This window comes from Lissotriton helveticus, chromosome 4_2 (genome assembly GCF_964261635.1).
Source record: "Lissotriton helveticus chromosome 4_2, aLisHel1.1, whole genome shotgun sequence".
In the NCBI taxonomy this organism is placed as follows: Eukaryota; Metazoa; Chordata; class Amphibia; order Caudata; family Salamandridae; genus Lissotriton; species Lissotriton helveticus.
The window spans coordinates 129,067,923-129,091,081 of NC_136064.1; positions in this window are offsets into that span (position 1 = coordinate 129,067,923).

Here is a 23,159-nt window from a genome sequence, read left to right on the forward strand (position 1 = left end):
TCAAATATGATACTCTGTATTTTACACAGAGTGATAAAAGATTTTACTAGTGTATGAAAAGGTGTATGTGATTGTCACATGGATGATGTCATCAGTGATGTCGTCATTGATGTCATTTGAGATGTCATCAGTGATGTCACTGACCATGTCATGAATGATGTAATATGTGACATCATCAGCAGTGGATTGCGGGTGCGCGAAAAATAGTTAGAACAACTAACTATATAGGAGCAATTTCAATGTTTTTTAAAAATGCTAATTCCTAACTATATAAGGCCTGAAACCTATGTTTTTTTCAGTGAATTTCAAAGGTTTTTTATATGCTAATTCCTAACTATATAAGGCCTGAAACCTATGTTTTTTTCAGTGAATTTGCAAGGTTTTTTAAATGCTAATTCCTAACTATATAAGGCCTGAAACCTATGGTTTTTTCAGTGAATTGGCAAGGTTTTTTAAATGCTAATTCCTACCTATATCAGGCGTGAAACCTATGTTTTTTTTCAATAATTTTCAAAGTTTTTCTAAATGCTAATTCTATTAGCGGATAACGTTTAAATATGTTAATATCCTTGTGGGACCACCTGAGCAGCCCTAGGGGGTGAGGGTGTTTCTACCCTGCCCCCTTTTTGCATTCTACACGTTTGTTTTTCTGCTTCTTTTGTGCCAAGCTAACTCTCTCCACCTTACCTCCAAATTGCTCATATTTGTATGTTCTGAGCCTCATGTGATACTCCTTCAGGATATTGACTCAGACGCTAAACCCATGATGCCAAAAATGAATTTAAAATATACACATATCCACCATGCCAAATAGGAGGTGATATCTGGCTTCAAAAGGCTCGGAATGCTGATCTGATGACTTGTGATAAAACACCAACAATAATCACTTCTTGTGAAGAGCCATGCAATGAAGAACACTAGAGAACAAAGTGGCCACCCCAAACCTCTGAGAATCTGGGTGCTGAACAAAACACTGGTCACAAAATATGACTTACAACTTGCAACACGTTTTTGCAACTAATCTGTGCAGTATTAGGTGTGTTCTCAAAATTCTCATTCCACCTGGATCACAAAGAAGTCTTCCACATGAAAATTAAGCATATAGTTGCAAATTATGACTTACTTCAATTGGATGTCAACCAAGTGATGGTGGCAAGCTGTTGTCAGCAGACCACAGTGCCACATTTAATTAAAATAAACATATTTAACCACTTCCATGCTCATGACGAGCTCAGCTCGTCATGCAGTACACTGCTCGTGTGCTCATGACGAGCTGAGCTCGTCATGAACAATGGGATATAAGAAGGATGAGCACCGAGCGGGGATTGCTTTAGCATTGATAGTGTTAAAAATAAATAAAAAGCAGCACACCTTTACTTTTTGGGGGAAAAGTTTGATTGAGAGGTTATAGTGATCCTTTGTCCTACTGGTTACTCTCAAACAAACTAACAGTATCAGTGTTACAGGTACCAGACCAACCATCCCAGAAACAACATTATATCCGTTGGTCGGTCACTGAGATAGCCTCTTTGATGGGGCTTAGTCCTGTGGAGTTTCACAAAGCATGTTCAGAGAGCGACCGATGTGATTGGGGTTGGGTCCACCCCATCCACCCATTCTCTTTACAAAGAACATCTGGATCAAAATAAATCGAGATTGGTGACACCTAAAAATGCTACTGGTGAGTTGTACCGGTAAATCTTAACAACCCAGTTAAATAAATTGAAATATTCTATTGTGTACAATGTTATCTCACCAACACTCACATTCTTAACTTTATTTACAACAGGTACAATTTTGGGCACTTTTATTTACTTTATTGGTGTGTGAAACTTTTCAGGTACAACTCCCCATTAGTATTATTTTTTCAAAAGCAAGTCTAGATAAAATGGAATCACCCCTCTATTAATACAAAAGAGGAAATGATATGCCCCCTACCCTAAAGTTGTGGTTTCTCAATGTTTCCCAAATGTAAAAAATAATAATGGATCCAGGAGTCCTAATCCAGAGGTTGCAGTACATTTAATCAACTAATATTTGTTTCAGATATTGGACAGTAACATTCCAGTTCCAAATATTGCTAGTCGAACAATTAGTAAATAAATAAAAAAAATCAATGAATTATAGTCATACAACACAACTCAAAGCTACAATCTCTTTGACGCTCCAGTACCGCAGAGCTCAAAGCACAGACCTATAGCTACAAGACAACACAGAGCCACTGTTCATGGCTTTTCATGGCCTTGTAGATATGGTGCAATGCAACAAAGGACATGTCGCTGCTTTGCCTCACACTGCACCAGGGAGGCATGCCATGGGCACTCTGGTAGATGTTCCCAAGCAACGCTCATATATTTAGACACATTCCCAGATTAAGAAAATCATGTTGAAACTATGAAAGTGCCAAAACTGTTAGAAACTAATAGAAATATGTTCATTTTGACTAGGCTTTTCCTGAGAAAATCTTTGCCACTCAATTGACGCAATGAATTCTCACTGGTACTAAAATGTCTCCAAGCTATGCTTCCCTTTCAATCTATTCTTTCAGCTTCCACAGCTTTGAGACAGGTCCTTGAGCTACATTAATTACTTTACAAGCAACTATGACAACATAGAAAAATACAGCATAACGTAACATAAACAAAACCACTGGAATTAGGCAAAGTGGAGGGTCAGATCATGTGGTAAGGATTACTGCCTTATTCAGCAAGAAAAGATACATTATGAGGCATTATGTGGCACACTTTTTGACAGTGCTTCTTCATAATTTTGTCATTGTTTCATGTGTTAAAACTGTTTGTTTTGTTTTATTTTTTCATCCGGATTTGTGTACCCAGCGTGGATTTGGCCAATTCTTAAAGAAAATACATTGTTTTGTCCTTGTGGGACCCCCTGAGCAGGCCTAGGGGGGTCAGAGTGTTTCTACCCTACCCCCATAACATGTTTTGTAATTTTTTTTTCCAAAGATGCTTTATTCGAGTTTTTTCATAAAAGCACATACAATCACAAATATAAAAACATCGCTAAAAAAATCACCAATACCTTCAAAAAACATTAATACATATATAAAATTTTCATGAAATATACAGATAAAATAAAATACAGACGATCCCTAAGAACAATAAAAACAATCAGCTGCCTAAAACCCTCTCTCTGATAGTCCATGCCCATCCAAGATATTTAGCTGTAGCTGCGACTAAGGGCAAAAAAATGCTAGTGCAAATAATTATTAAGGCTACATCACTTCTAGTGGTACCTAGGTTTTTGCACACTGGTGTTAACCAAACGCGCCTGGGTTCAGCATAGGATTTACAAGCAAATAGGAAATGACCAATTGTTTCCTTGTGTGCTCCACAGGCTGGACAGTTGCTATTGGATGAACCCCCCAACCTGCCTGTAAAAGACCTAAGGGGGAGAGCACCAGCTCTAGTTTGAAAAAAGAGCTTCCTGTCCCTGGGCGAGGTTATAGTATCCCAATAGAGTTCTAGGCTGGGGTACAATTTAGCTTCTAAAAAACCTTCTGTCATAGAACCCGCCTTGGTGACTCTCCAATTCCGGGTAGCCACGTATTCCCAATAAATTTCCTATAGGGCTTTTTTACTTGGGAATGGGACACCTGCTGGGTCATCCCAGAGTGGTTGGAGACCAAGATCACCCAGCATGGCTCTAAGGACTTTTAGCCAGCCTATTTTATGGAACACATCCGCTTTAATTATAGCTTGAAATCCCTCAGCATGATGGTGGAGCTCGGGAGTGGTCCAGAGCCTCCTCCAGTATAGAATTGGACGAAGCCTCACTAGATCTGCTACAGCCTTTCTACCCAGATCGTACCTAAGTGGGAGTAAAGGAGTACTTTTGGGGAGACCTATGATTGCCCTGAGAACCGTATTTTCTGATGTTTGTAATGTCTCAAGCTTCTTGAAGCCCCACAACTCGGCACCATATAGTGCAGAGCCGGGGGCCTTGGCCCCGTAGACCTCCAGAACTGGCTTAATTGGTTTAGTACTAGATTTTCTGTGCTCCGAGCCAAGAGCACCGGCCAATTGTCTATGCCTTAGGACTGCAATATTTATGTGCTGGGACCATCTAAAACCATCTCTTATATAAATACCTAGATACATAAAAGCTTTAACTATCTCTAGAGGGCGATCATTCGTCCTCAGCTTTGATCTAAATCCTCGATGGGGGTTGAAGGCCATTAGTTTGGTTTTCGCCACATTGAATTCTAAGCCATGCTCCCCACAAAAGTTATGAAAGATAAGTAATGCACGCTGCAGGCCGCTCGGAGTCTTAGATAAAATCAGGGTATCATCTGCAAACATTAAAATCGGTATCTTAGTACCAGTCAAAGAGGGGGCATCCACGTTAGCAGACAACATGCGAGTCACTACACCGTTAATAAACAGGGAAAAAAGTGTGGGGGCCATTGAGCATCCTTGCCGGACTCCCCGCTCCACCGGGAAGTCTGTGGTGACTACTCCTTGCCCCCCCCCACAGGATCTTGGCAAAATTTGCTTTGTGAAGTCGCATTATCATTGTCAGTAGATCTTCTGGTAGACCCAGGTTCCTCAGTACCGACCACAGCTTAGTCCAGGTCGAAGGCAGCCCGCAAGTCGACAAAAGCCACGTACAGGCTGCCCTCGCCCAGTAACACAGTTCGCCACTGCAGTAAGGTAAATCGGAATACCTGGTCCATCGTACTAGTGCACTTCCAAAATCCGTCTGGGAACGGAGACAGGGCATTGTTCTCTTCCACCCAAGTCAAAAGGTTATTGACGACCATCCTCCCCACCACCTTTTGGATGGTGTAAATTAAGCTTATGGGTCTATAATTCCCGGGTTTGGATCGATCTCCCTTCTTGAATACAGGTATTATGATTGCACCTTGCCATGATGTTGGTACGGGAGCACCCTGTGCCACTGCATTAACAAGAAGAAAAATATATTTACACCACAGCTCTTTGTCATTGATGAAGAGATCCGCCGGGACCCCGTCCAAGCCTGGGGCTCTGCCACTAGTCACTGAGCTGAGGTCCAACACTACTTCATTCTTACTAAAGGAGGTGTCTTTAAAGTAAACCGGCCTAAACCCAGCCATTTCCCTACCGACTTGCGTTTCAGCGGACTGGGGCTTAAAGTAGTTGACCCAGTCCTCCTCCGAAACATTATTTTCGGGAGGTTCAGGAACTCCACCCCTGCCCCTTTTTACAATGTTCCAAAAAAGCCTGGAGTCTTTCTTCTCACTCGCATCCTTTAGCTCCCTCCAGTGGAGCTCGTCCCACATTTTCTTGGCTGTAAGTATACTATTCATATAAGCCTTTCTAGCAATGCGAATAGCCAACAAATCTCTCCTCTTAATTGCGGAGCCTAAAGCCAGGCGGGCGTTTCTACACTGGGAATTATACCACTTTGCTGGCTTAGTAGTTACCCTACTATTCCCCTTAGCTGATTTCAGAAAGTGGTTCCTGGTTTCCGAAAAACAGTTATCATGGATTTCCGTTACTGTATTTAAACATGGAATGCTTGGATTGACCTGCTCCATGGCCGTTATCGCTTTAACCGCCTCAGCCTTGATGATATCCATAGATCGCTGATTGGTAACAACATTAGACCATTTTAGTCTACGCATATCATTTGTAAGGACAACCGAGGGGGCGCTATCCCTCCCTGAAGTCAAGGTTTCATTGTCGGATGTCCACCATTTTTGCTCAACGCACAGCGGGTTATGGTCGCTTTCAATCCTCCATTTGACTTCCATGTCGCACACCAGTTTCCAGAGTCTCAGGCTACACAGGATGTAGTCTATTCTACTCCTGTGTCGCCCATTGACAAAGATGCATGCCCCCGCCCTGTCACTCTTGGTCCTCTCGTTTAGTGCCCTTAAGCCCATTCGAGGCAATTTGCATTTAAACAGACGATGTCTTCAGACCGATGGGTGACAGGGTTCAGTTCTAATTTGGTGACCCCCCATTGCCTATCCTCTTCCTCCCCTGCAAAGTCGTCGCTAATGTTTTGTAATGTTTTTGCTACAGTTTTCTTGAGACTTGAGACTTGGTTACCGAGTTACAAGATGGCTGCCAGCACTTCCTGGTTTTGGAGTGTTGGCAGCCAATTGGAGTGAAGCTCTTGCTCAGGAGGATTCGCAAATCCTCCTCAGTGCTCAGACATCGAGATTTTCATTTTTTACATTTCTCAGAAACTACTGAATGGATTTACACCATTTAAAAAAAGACACTTTCTGAACCAAGAGATACTTTTTTGCTAAATTTGGTATAATTCGGTTAAGCAGTTGAGGCTGTGGCCTGTACCAAAATTTCCTATTGAAATTACCATGCGGAAAATACATTTGGGACCCCTATTTCAGGGACCTCTATTTCAGCCCCCACTTGAGGAATCACCCCAAACTTTTAAGACAGGAGCTGACCTGAGCTGGTCATTAGTTTGCAAAATTGTGTTTGTTTTAACAATTTCTCTGCTTTCTGGTTCATTTAATGCTAAATATTCGATTTCTTGTATAGATTTAATTACTCAATTTACCGTTGCATCCAGAACCAGACTAACCCAAATATTTCCTCTTGACTTTGAATATAAACTTGCAGAGGACAACCAATCTGAGCATACGTATGATCCAATCTCTTGATGGGACATCATCTTCAAACTAAAGCTGTACAATTTTTGACTAAGCCTCTTCTTGTGTGAAATTTCTTCCCACATTTCTTTCAACTCCGTCTTTTCTGATTTTGTTATGTATGATGTGATATATCGAGCAAAAGCAATGGAATTATCCGCAACATACTGGATATCCATATTAGCATTCCACATCGAGAGAATAACTGGATTATAATCATTAATATACTTTAATTTTTCACTCTTTTCAAATCTATTTTTAGGAGATTTTCTAGTGATGGCATGTCTCACTGCTGACATGAAACTGTTTACTCTTCCCTTGGATATTACTGGACGTGGAAATCCAAAACGACATTTGGTATAAAACTTTTCCTTTTACTTGTATTTCTGTGAACAGTATTTGCCACATCGATGAGTTTGAGACCGTAACACCTGTTGCCTTAAGGTGTTTTCTTCTCTTGTTTTGGGCATAGCACATCTAACATAATCTTCAATAAAAGATAAAACAGTCTCATCCGAATCAGATCTAACTTTGGGTGCATCCTTGATCTATAAAAGCATATGTATATGCGGAGCACCTCTAGCTTGATCCAAGAGGAGGAATCTATTTATTGCAGATAAAATAAATCAAAGCTTCAAACTTATGATTGAAATATCTGCATACATTTACAGGATTCAAAGAACACAATTCTCCAGGAGTCTTCAATTCAATGTTTTTAATATTTAAATTTGCTTCTCGAAGAAATTAAAGCAAATCATCCTATGAGTATTCAGCATAGCTTAAAGTAACAAACCACATAGGAGTTCCTAAGTTCCTTAGCATGCATTTAAGTTCTCCATGATGACAATACCAATACTCATTAGTACCACGCTGACATGCCATCAGATTAATCAGTTGAGATTCTAAATGATCATCTCTCTGTTGTACTTTATCCATAAATTTGTTTGCAGAAACATTTTGAAGATGTACTCCTATTTATTTGTTTATTTTAGTGTTTTATAGAGCACAAACTTGACCCGTGAGGGTATCAGAGACCCTTACATGGTTTACAGAGGTGAACAAAAAAAAGTCTTAAAGTACTGAAAAATGCAAAATGGTTGGGGAGGGGCCGGGGTGCTGGGAACATAAGGGAAAAAAGAGGGACCCAAGTGTATGGTTACAATTATAGTTAGAATCAGTAAAAACAAAAGCCCCACATTTTCTCAATGGGGTGAACTGGTGATCTGAGTAAGAAGCGATAGTCTTAGATTAGTCAGGCACATTGTGGTGGTTGAGGGCAGGAGTTAGACGAGGAATTTACCCATGAGGAAAGTTTTGGCCATCTTCTTAAAACGTGCTAGAGAAGGGATTCTTCTGATGGAGGGTGGGTAAGAGTTCCAAATCCTTGGTGCTTCCCCGGAGAAAGCCCTAGTGTACGTTCTTTTTTTCTGAGAACGGGCAGGTCGGAGCAAGAGGTTTCAAGCAGACCGGGAGTTCCTGCTTCCTCCAGATAGCACTAGTTTCTGTGCCAGATAAGCAGGGGAGTTTGCGTACAGAGCATTGTGTGGAATGCATTCCAGTTTCAGCTATATTCTGGACTCTAGAGGGAACCAGTTTAGCGCTTTCAGATGTGGAGAGATGTGGTTGAATTATCTAGTGTTGGTGAGTGGTCTGGCGGCTGGGTTGAGGCAGGTGCGAAGGAGATCTTGGGTAATCCTGTGAGGGTGGAACAGCCTTATTCCAGTCTAGAGATGACTAGTGCTTGGACTGCCATTTTTAAGTCAGGAGCATCGATAAAATGGTTTCAGCTTCCAAATATATCTCAGGTGGACTCTGGCTGATTTAGCCATTGGGTTAATGTGGTTACACGTCATGGCCCGTTTGCGCGCACCACTAGGTTAAAGGTTCCAGCTGCCCAGGTAGCCCCCTCCATGTATCCACCCATTTATGACACTTCTGTGACGTTCTCATCAGATGTCTTCGTGCACGCCCTGTGCACGCCTTCTTTGTACGCCCATTTGTTCTTATCTTACGTTTGTCACTTGTTACGCCTACTGTATGCAATGTAATTGTACTGTTTTACTATATATATCATGTACTGTTAATGAAACGTTGCAGCTGCCAGTCCATGCCATTCTATTTCAGGCTGTTCCGATCCTGTCCCTTCCCTTATGCCTGATTAAAGCCTGTTAGACTCAGATTCCACGGATTTTGCCTCTTATTTATTGAGCTATCTGTTTTCATTAATGTATTCAAAAATAGTACCGGTAATTAATTATTTATTTACCACATAATGGCGCCCGAATAGGGACGAGCCCCTTCCCCACGCGCCGGCGATGTAACGCAGGCCCCCTGACCCTTCTGACCCTTCTACAGCCGTGACGGAACTCTACCGTGCACGTGCAGATATTTCTGCTCCATCAAGTCTCCCTCAGGCCCACGGAGGAGACGGAGACTGCGGTCCGGCATCCAGACGAGGCGGTGAGGAATGCGGTTCGTCCCGACCAGAGCCCAAGCCGAGAGAGCAAGGTCCGAGGTATCCGGAGGCCCACCTGTAACCGGAGTCCGAGGTCCAAAGCGCATGTGTAGTAACCAGACGTCGTAGCAGTCCAGTCCAGTCCGAGGCCTTCAAGTTCTGCTTCCCGGTGAGTACCGTTGCTGGGGGAGTATCTAGACAGGTTCATTAGTTTGTCCCTGGTCCGATGGGTTTGGGTACACAGATCCAGTCCGACGTGTCCACCTAGGTGGATACGGTATGACGTGTCTCTTTACGAGATCGGTATGTTCTGTACTGTTTTAGCAGTGCATCCAGTAATTCTAGTAAGTCCGTTCTCGAGAAATTCAAGTATTATGTTTTCAGTGTATCAGGTAGTATTCTGTTCGAACCGTTATTAATGTATTTCTATGTCGTGGTATGAGTGATTTGTTTGCCATTTCATTACTGTGATTATTGTGTATTGTGTTTAGTACTAGTACGATCCGATTATGCCTCTGTTTTCGAAATTACGTCAGATCAAAACCAGAAAAGGGTTACTCGAAGAATCAGTTCCTGTCCCTCCTAGGGACAGTCCTGGACATTTTATGTATCACAAGCATGGCTTAGATGCCATATTATATCTAGACTTATGGGTGGATTACACAAAGGATCTTGAAGAGAGATATAGATGGCCTGTATCAGGTACATGGGATGCCGAGTGCATCATGCGAGTAGAAGAAGCCTTATGGAAAAAGAAAGCCAGACAGTCCCAGAAAGATGCCATCGAGTTATGGCGCAAAGAATCTCATAAAAGAACCGAAAAAGAATTCAGAAAAGCAGAGTTAAGTAGGGAATCCGCAGAAAAAGCCCAAGAAAGGGAATTAATCGAAGAAGGTGAACAAGTTAGAGCAGAACAGTCAGACAGACAGAGAAATGCCCTTATTAAAGGTATGTACCCTCTTCTTGCCGAGGGCTTGCCGAAGGCAACCCCGGAAGTACCCTGTAATTTACCGCCACCATTGGTCCCGATTAAGCTACGTCATAAACCGACCGCAGCTGAAATTTTTCTTTCGTCCTACTTGGACGATACAGTCCCAGAATATGCAAATCCTATTCCGCCTGTTCACCCGCAGCACCCTGTTAATAATGTAATTCCTGTTCCTCCAGCCACTGGTCCCGGGGACCATGTTAATGTGCCAGTACCCCCGGACCAGCCCACATTAGGTATGCCCGTTTTGCCAGTCACTCTACCAGCACGTACAGTATTAACTGACGATTCCAGTTCAGGAGGTGCGGGGGGAGGTGCTCCTATCACCCCGCCTCAAGTAAGACGACTGACGCCGCGAGAAGCAGCGTTACAGCGTACGCCAAAAGTGGCTACATACGCAGACCTCAAGCGACTTCTTACTGACTGTATATATGATCCAGTTCCAGGCGAAGATCACATGATATTATATTCAGTACGTTTAAGACGGGTTGCCAACTTTTTGACCACCCTGCCCGACATGAAAGAACATCTAGACAGAATATATCATTTTGTCCGTACAGGGGAGAATCCAGGAAGTATTCACGAAGCTATGGCACACAGGAAAGCCGAGATTCAAAATATGATTTTACAGTTCTTGATTAACTGTTTAATAAGAGAACAAGATTATCCAGATAAAGACCAAGACGAGATGAAAGGCCTGACTAGGTGGAGTGACAATACAGCCGAGGGAAAACACAAGACACTAGGTAGTATAGAAAGTATGTACAAGAAAATACGTAAGGAAATTATAAGTATACACCAGAAGGAGGAAGCAAAAAGAGCAACCGAGAAAGAGAATGACTCTTCAAGTGAAGAGGTAGATAGCGAGAATCCCGCCAGAATAGCATATGTAGGTAGAACTAGATTTTCCGACAGACATTCACGCCTAGATTACAAGAAAGTTTTTCCTCCTCCCGTACCAGAACAGTGTTCTCTAGAACAAGTATTCCAGGCCACCGATAAAATTCTGAAATCACGAATAGGTTATAGTGAGCTTAGTACCATGCATGAACAAGAACTAGCCCGATCACCAGTCCGATGGACTAGTGATTCTACCACGTTTCCAGACGAAATAGTGGCCCAAACGTTTCTGAAACTGCCCCCAGCCGAGCAGCGTCTGGTGGGTGTGTATATGATCCAGCACCTCATTACATTGTATGAGGATCAGCATTCTGATCCAGGTCCTTTAGATGATGTACTGAACGAGTTACTCCTAAACAGATGGAAAGGTCTAGGTACCGATTTAATTAGCGTCATTTTAGAACAGCGCCACAAATACAGAACGTTCCTGAATCCACATTTTGTTCCTGTCCCACCCCCAGAAAGAAAGTCATTCTACATAGACAGACAGAATCCGTTGCGAGAAGTACATCCAGTTAAGGGAGAGGGAGGAAATCTTGAACGAGTATTTGTTTACACCCCTATCACGAAAATAGAACTTCTAGAAATGAAAAAGTTAATACCCTGTCACGATAAAGATCCAGCAGGGTTCCACCGTGAATTAAAGGACATACTCCGTATGGGAGAATTCACGTATCCTGATATCATTAAAATGTTAAAGGTCCTGTTGCCTGCGGGCATATATGAAAAACTTAAAGAAAAAGAATGGGAGGTGGGAGAGAAAAAGATAGATTGGACCGCATTAGAGACTGAAGATAACACACGAGTTCCAGGTACCGGTCTCGGGGAAAAAGCTAAAGTATTGCCCGAGTTATTGATACAAGTCCTGCCAAGATTACTAGCCACGAAAAAGGAAGACTGGGATGCCATCTCAGCCTGTAAACAGAAACAAGACGAAGACACTAGTGATTTCTATTCTAGATTTGAGAAATGTTTCATTATTAATAGTGGTCTGAAAACAAGTAGTGAATCGTATCCACATCTTTTTGTTACCAAACTAGTCGAGAATTCTTTACCACAAGTTAAAAATCGAGTACTGAAAGTCGAAAGTACCTGGCAAGCTAATACTCCGTCACAAATGCTCCAGATGCTCCAGTACCACCAGAACAGAATTAGGGAGGAGCAGGAACATGAAAAGAGACGTATGAAAGACACGAAAATGAAAGTACTAGTTGCACAGTCTGTTCCACAAGATAGTCAGAAGAGGGGTACGAATCAAGCTAGTCATCCTGCAGCTCCCGTTAAAGGGACATGCAATTACTGTAAACAGCCAGGTCATTATATAAACGAATGTGCAGTTCTGAAACACAACATAGCTACTGGTAAAACGAAAGAGAGACCACGTCCGCCTAGACAAGAACAAGTTTCACAGACTTCCCAGCTACCGCAGAACGCACAACAGACAGTTACAGTACCGCAGCCTATAGCTGCCACACAACACGTTACACAGCAGATGTACCAGCATGCACAGTCAGAGTATCCAGATTATCAGCCGTATTCATGAAACAGCCTAGAGAGGGAGGTTGGCTTGCCTCTCATCGAGATTCCTGTAGATCAAGAAGGTCCCTATGTACACAGTCAAGTATTAGGGAAAGACAGAAAGTTTCTGATTGATACAGGGGCAAGTAGGACTACCATCAGTCATGACGAGGTTCTAGGGGCTCCGCTCTCAGGCTCTAGAAATGTTTCCCTTGGATTTTCAGGAAAGCCTATTGTAAATGAAATATCGAAACCAGTTACCCTAGAAGTTGGTCCATTGTCCCGAACTACAGACTTGTTACTTACGAAATCATGTCCAGAGAATTTACTAGGCATTAAGATTCTGAAAGAATTAGGAGCAGTCATATGCTGCTCCCCAGAAGGAGTACGATTGTTTTTGAGAGATTTTAAAGGTCATTATGTATTACGTGATTTTGATCCAAGATTATTGAATGTACCACAGCATTTATGGGCGCAAGGTCCAACTGATGTAGGTTGTATGCACATTACACCCTATCGTGTCACTCTAAAGCAAGGTGTTGTATTACCACGAATCCGACAGTACAAATTGCCATCTGAGGCTGTAGCAGCCTTATCCAAAATTATTGACGAGCTCATTGCTCAAGGAGTAGTTGTAGAAACTGACTCCAATGTATGTAATTCTCCTATCATTCCGATTCTGAAACGTACTGATCCCAATGCACCTCCAGTTTATCGATTAGTGATTGACCTTCGAGAACTTAATAAATGTATCATACCCCAGTACCCAGTGGTTGCAGACATTTCTTTCCTATTGACTGCCATTGATTCCGAAGCTACGTTCTTTACTGTTATTGATCTCAAGAACGCATTCTTTAGTGTCCCCATTCATCCAGACAGCCAGTTTCTTTTCGGTTTCTGTTTAAATGGAAGGAGCTATAAATTTACACGAGCTCCTCAAGGTTTCACAGAAAGTCCTAGTATTTACAGTCAAGCACTTAAAAGACAACTAGACAATATTCACATGCCAACTGACACTGCCCTGCTCCAGTATGTCGATGATCTACTAATCACAGCCCGTTCTGAACGTGACTGCGAACGTGCGTCACTCACAGTCTTGTATTTCCTGGCCGAGATGGGGCACAAGGTGTCCCCTTCCAAATTGCAATTCTGTGTCCAGCAAGTGGTCTACCTAGGACACTTACTGTCCAAGAGGGGTAGGCAGTTGACACCTGACCGTATCCAGTTAATAGCACATCTTCCACAGCCCAAGACTCAGAAGGAGGTGCGAGCATTTATCGGCCTCACTTCTTATTGCAGACAATGGATTCCTCAGTACGCATATCTAGCTAAACCACTGATACAGTTAACGACACAGGAGGCAGCCGCATCGACTGTCCTCCCTTGGACCCAAGAACATACACTTGTTTTCAATAAATTAAAGAAAGCTTTATGCCAAGCACCTGTTCTAGCGACACCAAACTACAGTAAGCCTTTTACACTTTTTGTTACTGAACGTGATGGTACTGCATTATCTGTTCTCACACAAGATCAAGCAGGACAATACAAGCCCTGTGCTTATTTTTCTAGCACATTAGATCCGGTGGCCCAGGCTCTGCCTGCGTGCCTCAAGTCAGTTGCAGCCACAGCTCTAGTTATCAGACAAAGTGATTCCATAGTGTTAGGACACTCCCTGACAGTACAAGTTCCACACTCTGTGGAAGTTCTTTTAAACCGAACACAGACTCAGCACTTGACAATTGCACGTTTAACAGGTTATGAACTGACATTGTTTCAGCCACACATAGAAATCAGACGCTGCAACATTTTAAATCCCGCTACACTGTTACCTTCAGTTACTTCAAATCCTGCCACACATGACTGTGTGGAAGTTGTTAACACCATGACAAAGCCAAGACAAGACTTGACAGACATTACATTACCTGATCCAGACCTGACACTTTATGTGGATGGTTCATGTATGAGAACAAGTACAGGAGAACTAGTAGCCGCGTATGCAGTGACTACTGAAACTGAAGTTATAGAAACACATCGTATTGACACCCTGTCTGCTCAAGCAGCAGAGCTCATCGCTCTGACCCAAGCCTGCATACGAGCCAAGAACCTGAAAGTAAACATATACACAGATTCACGTTATGCATTCGGAGTCGTACACGACTTTGGAGTACTCTGGCAAGAAAGAGGTTTTATGACTTCTCATGGAACCAAGATTCAGCATGGCCCCCTCATTCAAGCTCTGTTAGATGCAATACATTTACCGACAGCTATCGCTATCATGAAGTGCAAGGCACATACGAAAGTCACTGACATTATTTCCCAGGGTAACGACCTGGCAGATCGAACAGCCAAGCTTACAGCTCAGACTCCAGACATTCCAGTTAACACGACACAGACAGACATTCCCGATCAGACTACTTGTATGACAGTTAAGGACCCTACACAAGACGTACTAGATATACAGTCACATGCTACTCCCGACGAAATCAAGAAATGGTCCGAACAAGGAGGGGTCCAGACAGATCAAGGATGGTTGACGAAGGGAAAAGCCACATGGTTTCTCCCCGACTCTATGGTTCAAGTCATTATTAACACCGCACATAGTCCAGCACACTTAGGAGAAAAAGCCATGTTAGACAGTATTCAGAACCTCTGGTTTAACAAGCATTTACGAGCAGCAGCCAAGCAGAAAGTACGTACCTGCATGATTTGTTGTCAGTTCAATCCAGGTAAAGGTGTCCCGGTGGAACAAGGTGGATTCCATCCTCCTGACCACCCTTTTGAAGTCCTCCAGATGGATTATATTCAGATGGATCGATGTCGAGGTTTCAAGTATGTCCTCGTAGTTGTATGCGCTTTGTCCAGGTGGACAGAAGCCTATCCAGTCCCAGATTATACTGCTGCGACCACTGCCAGGCAGCTGGTTCGTGAGTTCTTCCCACGCTATGGATTACCGAGGGTCGTGTATTCAGATAACGGCCAGCCATTTTCTTCCGAACTTATGAAACAAGTATCCCTTCTGTTAGGGTACCAGTGGAAGTTCCACTGTGTACGACATCCCGAAGCAGCTGGTCTCGTAGAGAGACATAATCAGACTCTGAAATTCCGCATTGCCAAAGTATGCGCAGAAAAAGGCGTAGATTGGATGGTAGCCCTGCCAGTCGCTCTTTTTTACATGAGAATGGTCGCACACTCCCGTTCAGGTCTCTCACCTTTCGAGGTAGTTTTCGGTCGTCCCCCAAACATGTGGGGTACACCTAGACCACGTAAAATAACTGATGTTGACAGTAATATGCTGACAGATTACCTGGCTTCCTTGATGTCTGCACTACTCTCTTGTCGTTCACAGGTCGCTCAAGTGACACTCAAGTGAAACCGCACGAGGTCATACCAGGCGACCTCGTTCTGGTTCGTAATTTTGATCGTTCAAGTCCGCTGGAGCCCCGCTGGAAAGAACCAAGACTCGTCCTGCTAACAACAAGAACGGCGATCAAGATCGAAGGTCGCAAGGGGTGGTTGCACTCCAGTCATGTGAAACGATTTCATGGACTCTGTACAAAACCTTTTTTCAAGGACTGCCCCGTTCTCAAGGACTGCCCAGATACTGACTCTAAACTTCCCCTGTTAGAGAAAACTCCGCAGCAGGAGTATAAAGAAAAACTGAGGTCTAGTAAGTCAGCCAGTTTAATTGTCTAAGTCCCTCTCGGGTGAAACGGTTAGACAGGTTCCTGACATGTATGAGATAGACCCACACAGTGAGAGAGTTAGTCAAAACTTTAAGAGAATACGATACTGTAAGAATCTTCGAAGTAGATGCATTGTTACCTTATTTTTCATGTTATTTCTGAGTCTTATGGTTACCTGCATAAGTTATGCCTTACATTTATGTTTTCCTATTAATTCACATGTACATTTGTCTTCTAATGTTACAGTAGAGCACACATTTAGTGAACTGCCTCCTCACGAGTTATCCTATCGTCTTGCCATGCGCAATAATACGTTAATCCGAATGTTACACTATTCACACCAGACCAGCAATGCCACTAATTGTTGGGTGTGTGGTCGACTCCCCCCTTTCCAGACACCGAAGGGAGTTCTGCCACTTTTTCCCTATCCGTTTTCACACAATGGTTCGTGTGGAGCATGGTCCACGTTAACGTCATCATCAAATGATATGTCCCTTCTGAATAGAACATGTTTCCCAGATAAGGAAGGTCTTTCCCATAGAACAGGGTTAGATCTAGAAAATGAAGTATATGATCTAGGTAATTATTCCTCGAATTTCATGGTTTTGAACGTTCAGTCCGAGACTACTCCAGATTTGCCTGCTATTTCAGTTCTACCAGTGAAAGGCGAATTATGTGTCAGAAAGAATGGTTCAGTACACCTAGGACACAGTGATTGTACTACTGTGGTCGAGTATAGTGACAGTGGGAAATCTACTTTCAAAGCCTCACGTCATTCGTATTTTGTATGTGGTCAGACCGCATATGTACGTCTGCCCCTCGATTGGGATGGAACATGTTACATTGCCTTCCTACTGCCACCAGTTTTCCTAGCCCCATCCGATTATCACAGAAATACACATCTAGTACAAGTCAGACATAGAAGGGAGATCGAGTCCCCAATTGTCGATCAAACTGAAACTGCCTTAGAACAGTATCAAGATTTCAATAAAGGTTTCTTTTTCTTCATAGGTCCTGTCCAGAATAGTAAGCTAATACGTAGGCTAACCAGAACCCTTGAAGCAGTAGTGAATGAGACTACTTCCGCTCTAGGTAACTTAACTGAAGAACAATCTGCTATGAGATTTGTCGTGCTTCAAAATCGTCTCGTCCTTGACGTCATACTGGCCGATAGGGGCGGAGCTTGTAGAGTCATCGGATCTAGTTGCTGCATTTTCATTCCAAATAACGCACCGTCTGTTTATTCAGCTATAACCAGACTTCACAAAATAGCCCATCAGTTACACCAGAATCCAGGCACCTGGACATGGTCCGGCTGGCTCTGGAGTATAATATCTGCCTGGGGATGGAAAGTATTGTCATTCCTAGGTATAGCAGTAATGATCATATTCAGTTGCTGTCTCTGTTTACAATGTGGCCCTGCGATTTGCGGCTTGTGCGCTACCTCTTGTATTTCTAGTCCTAAGTCCCGTTCCAAGAAAATTCGAGACGCAATACACGAAGAATATATGCATGCACCAGCCTTAGTGTCAAGTAGCCTTTGCTCTGATGACTTTTAGATTCTATCAACATGTTCTCCAAACACCAGATACCAGATATGATATAGGTACATGGCGTCCTGACATCGCAGACTTTAGTCTCCTCTTCTAGCACAGAAGTCAGAGCCCCCAGCCCTCCCCAGTTACACGTCATGGCCCGTTTGCGCGCACCACTAGGTTAAAGGTTCCAGCTGCCCAGGTAGCCCCCTCCATGTATCCACCCATTTATGACACTTCTGTGACGTTCTCATCACATGTCTTCGTGCACGCCCTGTGCACGCCTTCTTTGTACGCCCATTTGTTCTTATCTTACGTTTGTCACTTGTTACGCCTACTGTATGCAATGTAATTGTACTGTTTTACTATATATATCATGTACTGTTAATGAAACGTTGCAGCTGCCAGTCCATGCCATTCTATTTCAGGCTGTTCCGATCCTGTCCCTTCCCTTATGCCTGATTAAAGCCTGTTAGACTCAGATTCCACGGATTTTGCCTCTTGAGCTATCTGTTTTCATTAATGTATTCAAAAATAGTACCGGTAATTAATTATTTATTTACCACAGTCATAGTATTCAAAGTTCATCAAGCGTGATTGGTTTTTAGGTGAGGCTAATGGGGGTGGTAGGGAAAGGGAGGGAGGTTGAGAATATGTGGCAGTACTGAGTTCAATTCCTAATGCCGTGATTTTATCAGGAAAAGAGAGGAGAATTCCTCTGATGATATTAGAGACTTAGGAGACTCTTTCAGTGTTTTAACCAGTTTATTTGATTGGTGTTTGACCAGTTCAAAGAACTTGCCGGGTCTATTCTTGGCATTCTCCAACTCCAATGTGAAGTATTGTTTTTTAGAATTAAGGATGTGCTTGTTGAAGGAGTTTCTCGCCTGGCGGAGAAGTTTTTGATGCGCAGCAGAGGGATGTTGTCTCCAAGGTCTTTCAGATTGCCATAGGGATCTCCTCTCCAAGTTGAGGGAACCAGCGAACCAGGGGTTTCTGTCTTTGATTTGTGTTCTTTTTAGTTTTAGTGGGGCAAGGTCGTCCATAATGTTCTATATAGATGTTGAGTAATGTTCATTGAGGTCACTGACCATAGTTATATGCGAGGGGGGAGGTCAGATTTGCAGCGAGCCTCCAGTTTCAACAGGTCAAGGTTCTTAGTGTCTCTGAACCAGCGTTTGGGAATCAACGGTTTCAGTGTCTTTGTCTTGTGGCTCCCAGGTTAAAGGAAGGTAATGGCGTGGTGGTCTGACCAGTCACATGGGTCTATAGAGATAAACTTGACTGAGGATTCCTTAGAAATGATACAGTCAAGGGTGGCCCCTTTTGAGTGAGTTGGAAGAGATCAGGGCTTGATCGGTTAGGAGGTCTTTGATGGCGTTAACATAGGGATCTTTAGGGTCATTCCAGTGTAGGTTGAAATCACCAAGGAAAATCTCTTTGGCAATGGAAGAAATGTTAGTTGTGATGATTTCCAAGTGGTGAACGGTGAAAGAGCGCTTCAAACCTGCGGGGTGATAAAAGATATGCAAGTTGCAAAGATGTAATGAGTTGTTACAAATGGAGAGGGCGAGGTATTCGCAGAAGTCAGTGGTTTCTGCAGTGACAAGGAGGCAGGATCGGTAGATGCAGGCAATGCCTCCTCCTTTCCTGCTGGAATGTCTGTCCAATCTAGCAATGTTGTAGTTAGGAGGGACTAATAAGTCCAGGCAAGAGGAAGAGTATTCATTGATCCATGATTCTGTTAGTATAGCTAGGTCTATAGTTTTTGTTCTGGGTGAGGTCAGCAATATCAGCGGCCTGCTTAACTGCCAATCGGCAATTGATTAAGAGACCAGATGGGGTGGTCTGAGGGAGTGTATGGGTTCTGGGCAGACAGGAATACAGGCACAAGGTTGCTTTTAACCACACTTCTGTTATGGTGGGTAGCTGGCCTGTTGTGGTTGATGGTGACCGTGCTGATGGGGTGTTCGGGACTCGTATCTAGTGGACGAGGGATGGGTTGGACAGAGTTGTGGTCTTGGAGGATGGCTAAGATTTTTTTTTTCTGTGAGGTCTAGTGAACTAGAGGTGGCAGTGGTAGATATGTAAGAGAGGACAGGAGCTCGGGATTCTTCCTTTGAAAGGTGGCAAGGTTGCTTGCAATGGCAAAGATGTCTTAAAGGTATCGGTAGTGGGTGCTTGGGAGGCTCGGCGATCTGTGGGGGGACTGAGGTGGCTTAAGGTTAGCAAGGGAGAGTTTGTCAAGGTGAAGGAGTTTCATGAATACAGAATGGAGCTATGGATGCCCCTGATTAGTTTAGCCGCTCTGGAGTGCAGAATTTCGAGATCAATATAAGCTGGGGGTGCTAGAGGGTAAAACTTCTGTTTTTAAAATGTGGTTGACTGCATATGAAATTCCAGACAAGTCACTCTCATATAAAAGATGAACTATATATGGAATACATTGTCAAAATCTTGGATCTTCTGCATACAATCTTGTTGTCTGAGATTCTGATGCAGCAATCTGTACTGATCGTTCGTCATATCGTCCACCTTTTCCAGTGGGGAAGAGCTGTGGAAAATAAGAAGCTTCTAAACTTTTTTCCCAAACATTCATAGGAATCCCCTTTGCTTTCTTCATTTGGAAAAATTCAATAGTATTCCCCATCACTTCTTTCAAATGTAAATGATGTACAATATCAATGTCTTCACTTTTGGACATGTCCACTTTCTCAATTTGAACACTTGAAAATTCACTATCATCTCCTAAAAGTATTTCTTCTTCTACAAAAAACATTTTTGTAGTATTACAGCTAGTTTCATCACTAACTTTCTTAACATCTGATACTGACCCATTCAAAAGAGCACTGTTTAAATCATTTCAAAACATTGCTGGACTTTTTTGAGTAATACAATCTTCTAACTAACTCCCACATTTGAGAATGTTGTACTGGTAATATTCTAAAATGAAGAAAAACACTTTGACATAGTTTTCTAGAAAGACAAGCCAGCGAATGACCTTGCAAACCAGTATTTTTTCTCACTCTGCAAGGATCTAGTGGTTGCAACATCTTAATCTTTTGTTTAAAACTTTTTTTTACTATACTCCCTCAAGAAATTCCATAAAATATCAATTGATTCCCGTTGTATACTGCAAAAACTACTATAATACCAAGTATCCACAGTATGTTTCCCTAGAAATTCATCAGCTATCACTTCTTCTACATTTCTGGGAACCATCTTATCTTTTTCAATTGGACAACAGTTTTTAACCTCATAAGCATGACCACTGGCATCAACTGAAAAAAATAATGTAATGGTTTGAAATTAGTCCTCTTCATTAAAAACAAGATTTGAACTTGAACTGTGTTTCCTTTCACCCCTTTCATCACAAAAGTTAATTCTGTCCTTCTCAACAATAGTTTCAATCTGTTTATTCTTTTTATAAAAGGGTGAACTTTTTTATATTTCTTCACATAATTCTACCAATTTAACACAGCTTTATTGTAAAACATTATCTTTCTAATTTCTTCAAACTGTTTGTTTCTCCTTTTACTATACATTGATGTATAAGAACGTAATTTCCCATTAATTCCGCCTTTTTTCTGCTTATTCTTCTTTGTTGTTGAGATATTTTTTCTACGTTGTACATTGTTATTGCTACATTTTGAAAGTCTTTTAATACATTCTTCTGTTTTCTTACCACAAGACTTTTCTTTTTTCCCACATGTTGTACTTCACCTCATTCTTGCCCTTGTGTTTTCTCTAAATAATAGTCCTTTTTCTGTTGTTTCCTCTTTTGTGTTAGTATACTATTGTATTACTAAACAAACAAGTTGTATATAAAAACCATTTAAACAATTTGTTTTAAAATCACAATCCTTTTACTGCAGTACACAGGTACTAAATGGATAATTGTTGCACTGAATAAGTAGAGTTTACATTTTTAGAGGACTGCATGAATAGTGGAAAGATGTATTAATACCTGAGTCATTGCATGAGTATATGGGAAAACAGTGGATAAGTAGAGTACTGTAATGAAAGGGAATGGATAATTTATAAATGCTTGGGTGTTGGAGCAGTGATTAGATAAGGACATGGTACTGAGTGGATGATTGGAACACGTCACAGTGTGATTACTACTCTTCATGGGTACTACCTGGGTAACTGGACGACTGAAACAGTACTGTGTAGGTGCTTAGGGGACTGCATGGACAGTGTACATTTCATTGTAGTACTGCATATATTAATAGCTCACTCATTATACAAGTACATATATATTTGACAGTACCGGAAATTTATAAGTGATTAGGTTTTGGCACAGTGATTAGATAAGGACATGGAACTGACTGGTTTATTCAAGGAGTGCACGGAGAGTGACAGTATGATTTCTGGACTGCGTGGGTACTACTTGGTTAATTGGAGGAGTGAATTAGTTCAGTCAGGATGGTTGTAGGAGTGGACAGAGAGTGACAGTGTGATTGCTGAACTGCATGTCTACTTCCTGGATTTTTGCAGGAGATAATCAGTACTCTGCAGGGGGTTAGGGGACTGCATAGATTGTGCAAAATTGACTGTAGCACAGTGTGTCTTAGAGCCTAAGTCATTGTACAAGTGCATGGACAGTGACTGGATAGTTAGAGTGCTACTAGTTGACAGAAGGGTGAGTTCCTAAGTGCTTATATTTTGGCACAGTGATTAGATAAGGACATGGTTCTGTCAGGATGATTGCTGGAGTAGACAGAGAGTGACAGTGTGATTGCTGAACTACATGGCTACTACCTGTATTTTGCAGGAGTGAATCAGTACTCTGCAGGGGGTTGGAAGACCGCATAGATTGTGCACATTTGACTCTAGCACTGCATGTCTTAATGCATGAGTCATTGTACGAGTGCATGGACAGTGACTGGATAGTTAGAGTGCTATTAGTTGACAGCAGGTTGAGTTTCTAGGTGCTTGTGTTTCAGCTCAGTGATTAGAAAAGGTCATGATTCTATCAGGATGATGGCAGGAGTGAACAGAGAGTGACAGTGTGATTGCTGAACTACATAGCTACTACCAAGTAGGAGTGAATCAGTAGTCTGCAGGGGGTTGGGAGACCACATAGATTGTACACATTTGATTGTAGCACTGAGGGTCTTAATGCCTGAGTCATTCTACAAGTGAATGGACAGTGACTGGAAAGTTAGAGTGCTGGTAGTTGACAGCAGGGCAAGTTTTTAAGTGCTTGTGTTTAGGCAGAGTGATTAGAAAAGGTCATGTTTCTGTCATGATGATTGCTGGAGTGGACAGAGAGTGACAGTGTAATTGCAGAACTGCATGTCTACTAACAGGACTTTTGCAGGAGAGAATCAGTAGTCTGCACGGGGTTAGGGGACAACATAGATTGTGCACATTTGACTGTAGCACCATGTGTCTTACTGCCTGAGTCATTGTACAAGTGCATGGACAGTGACTGGATAGTTAGAGT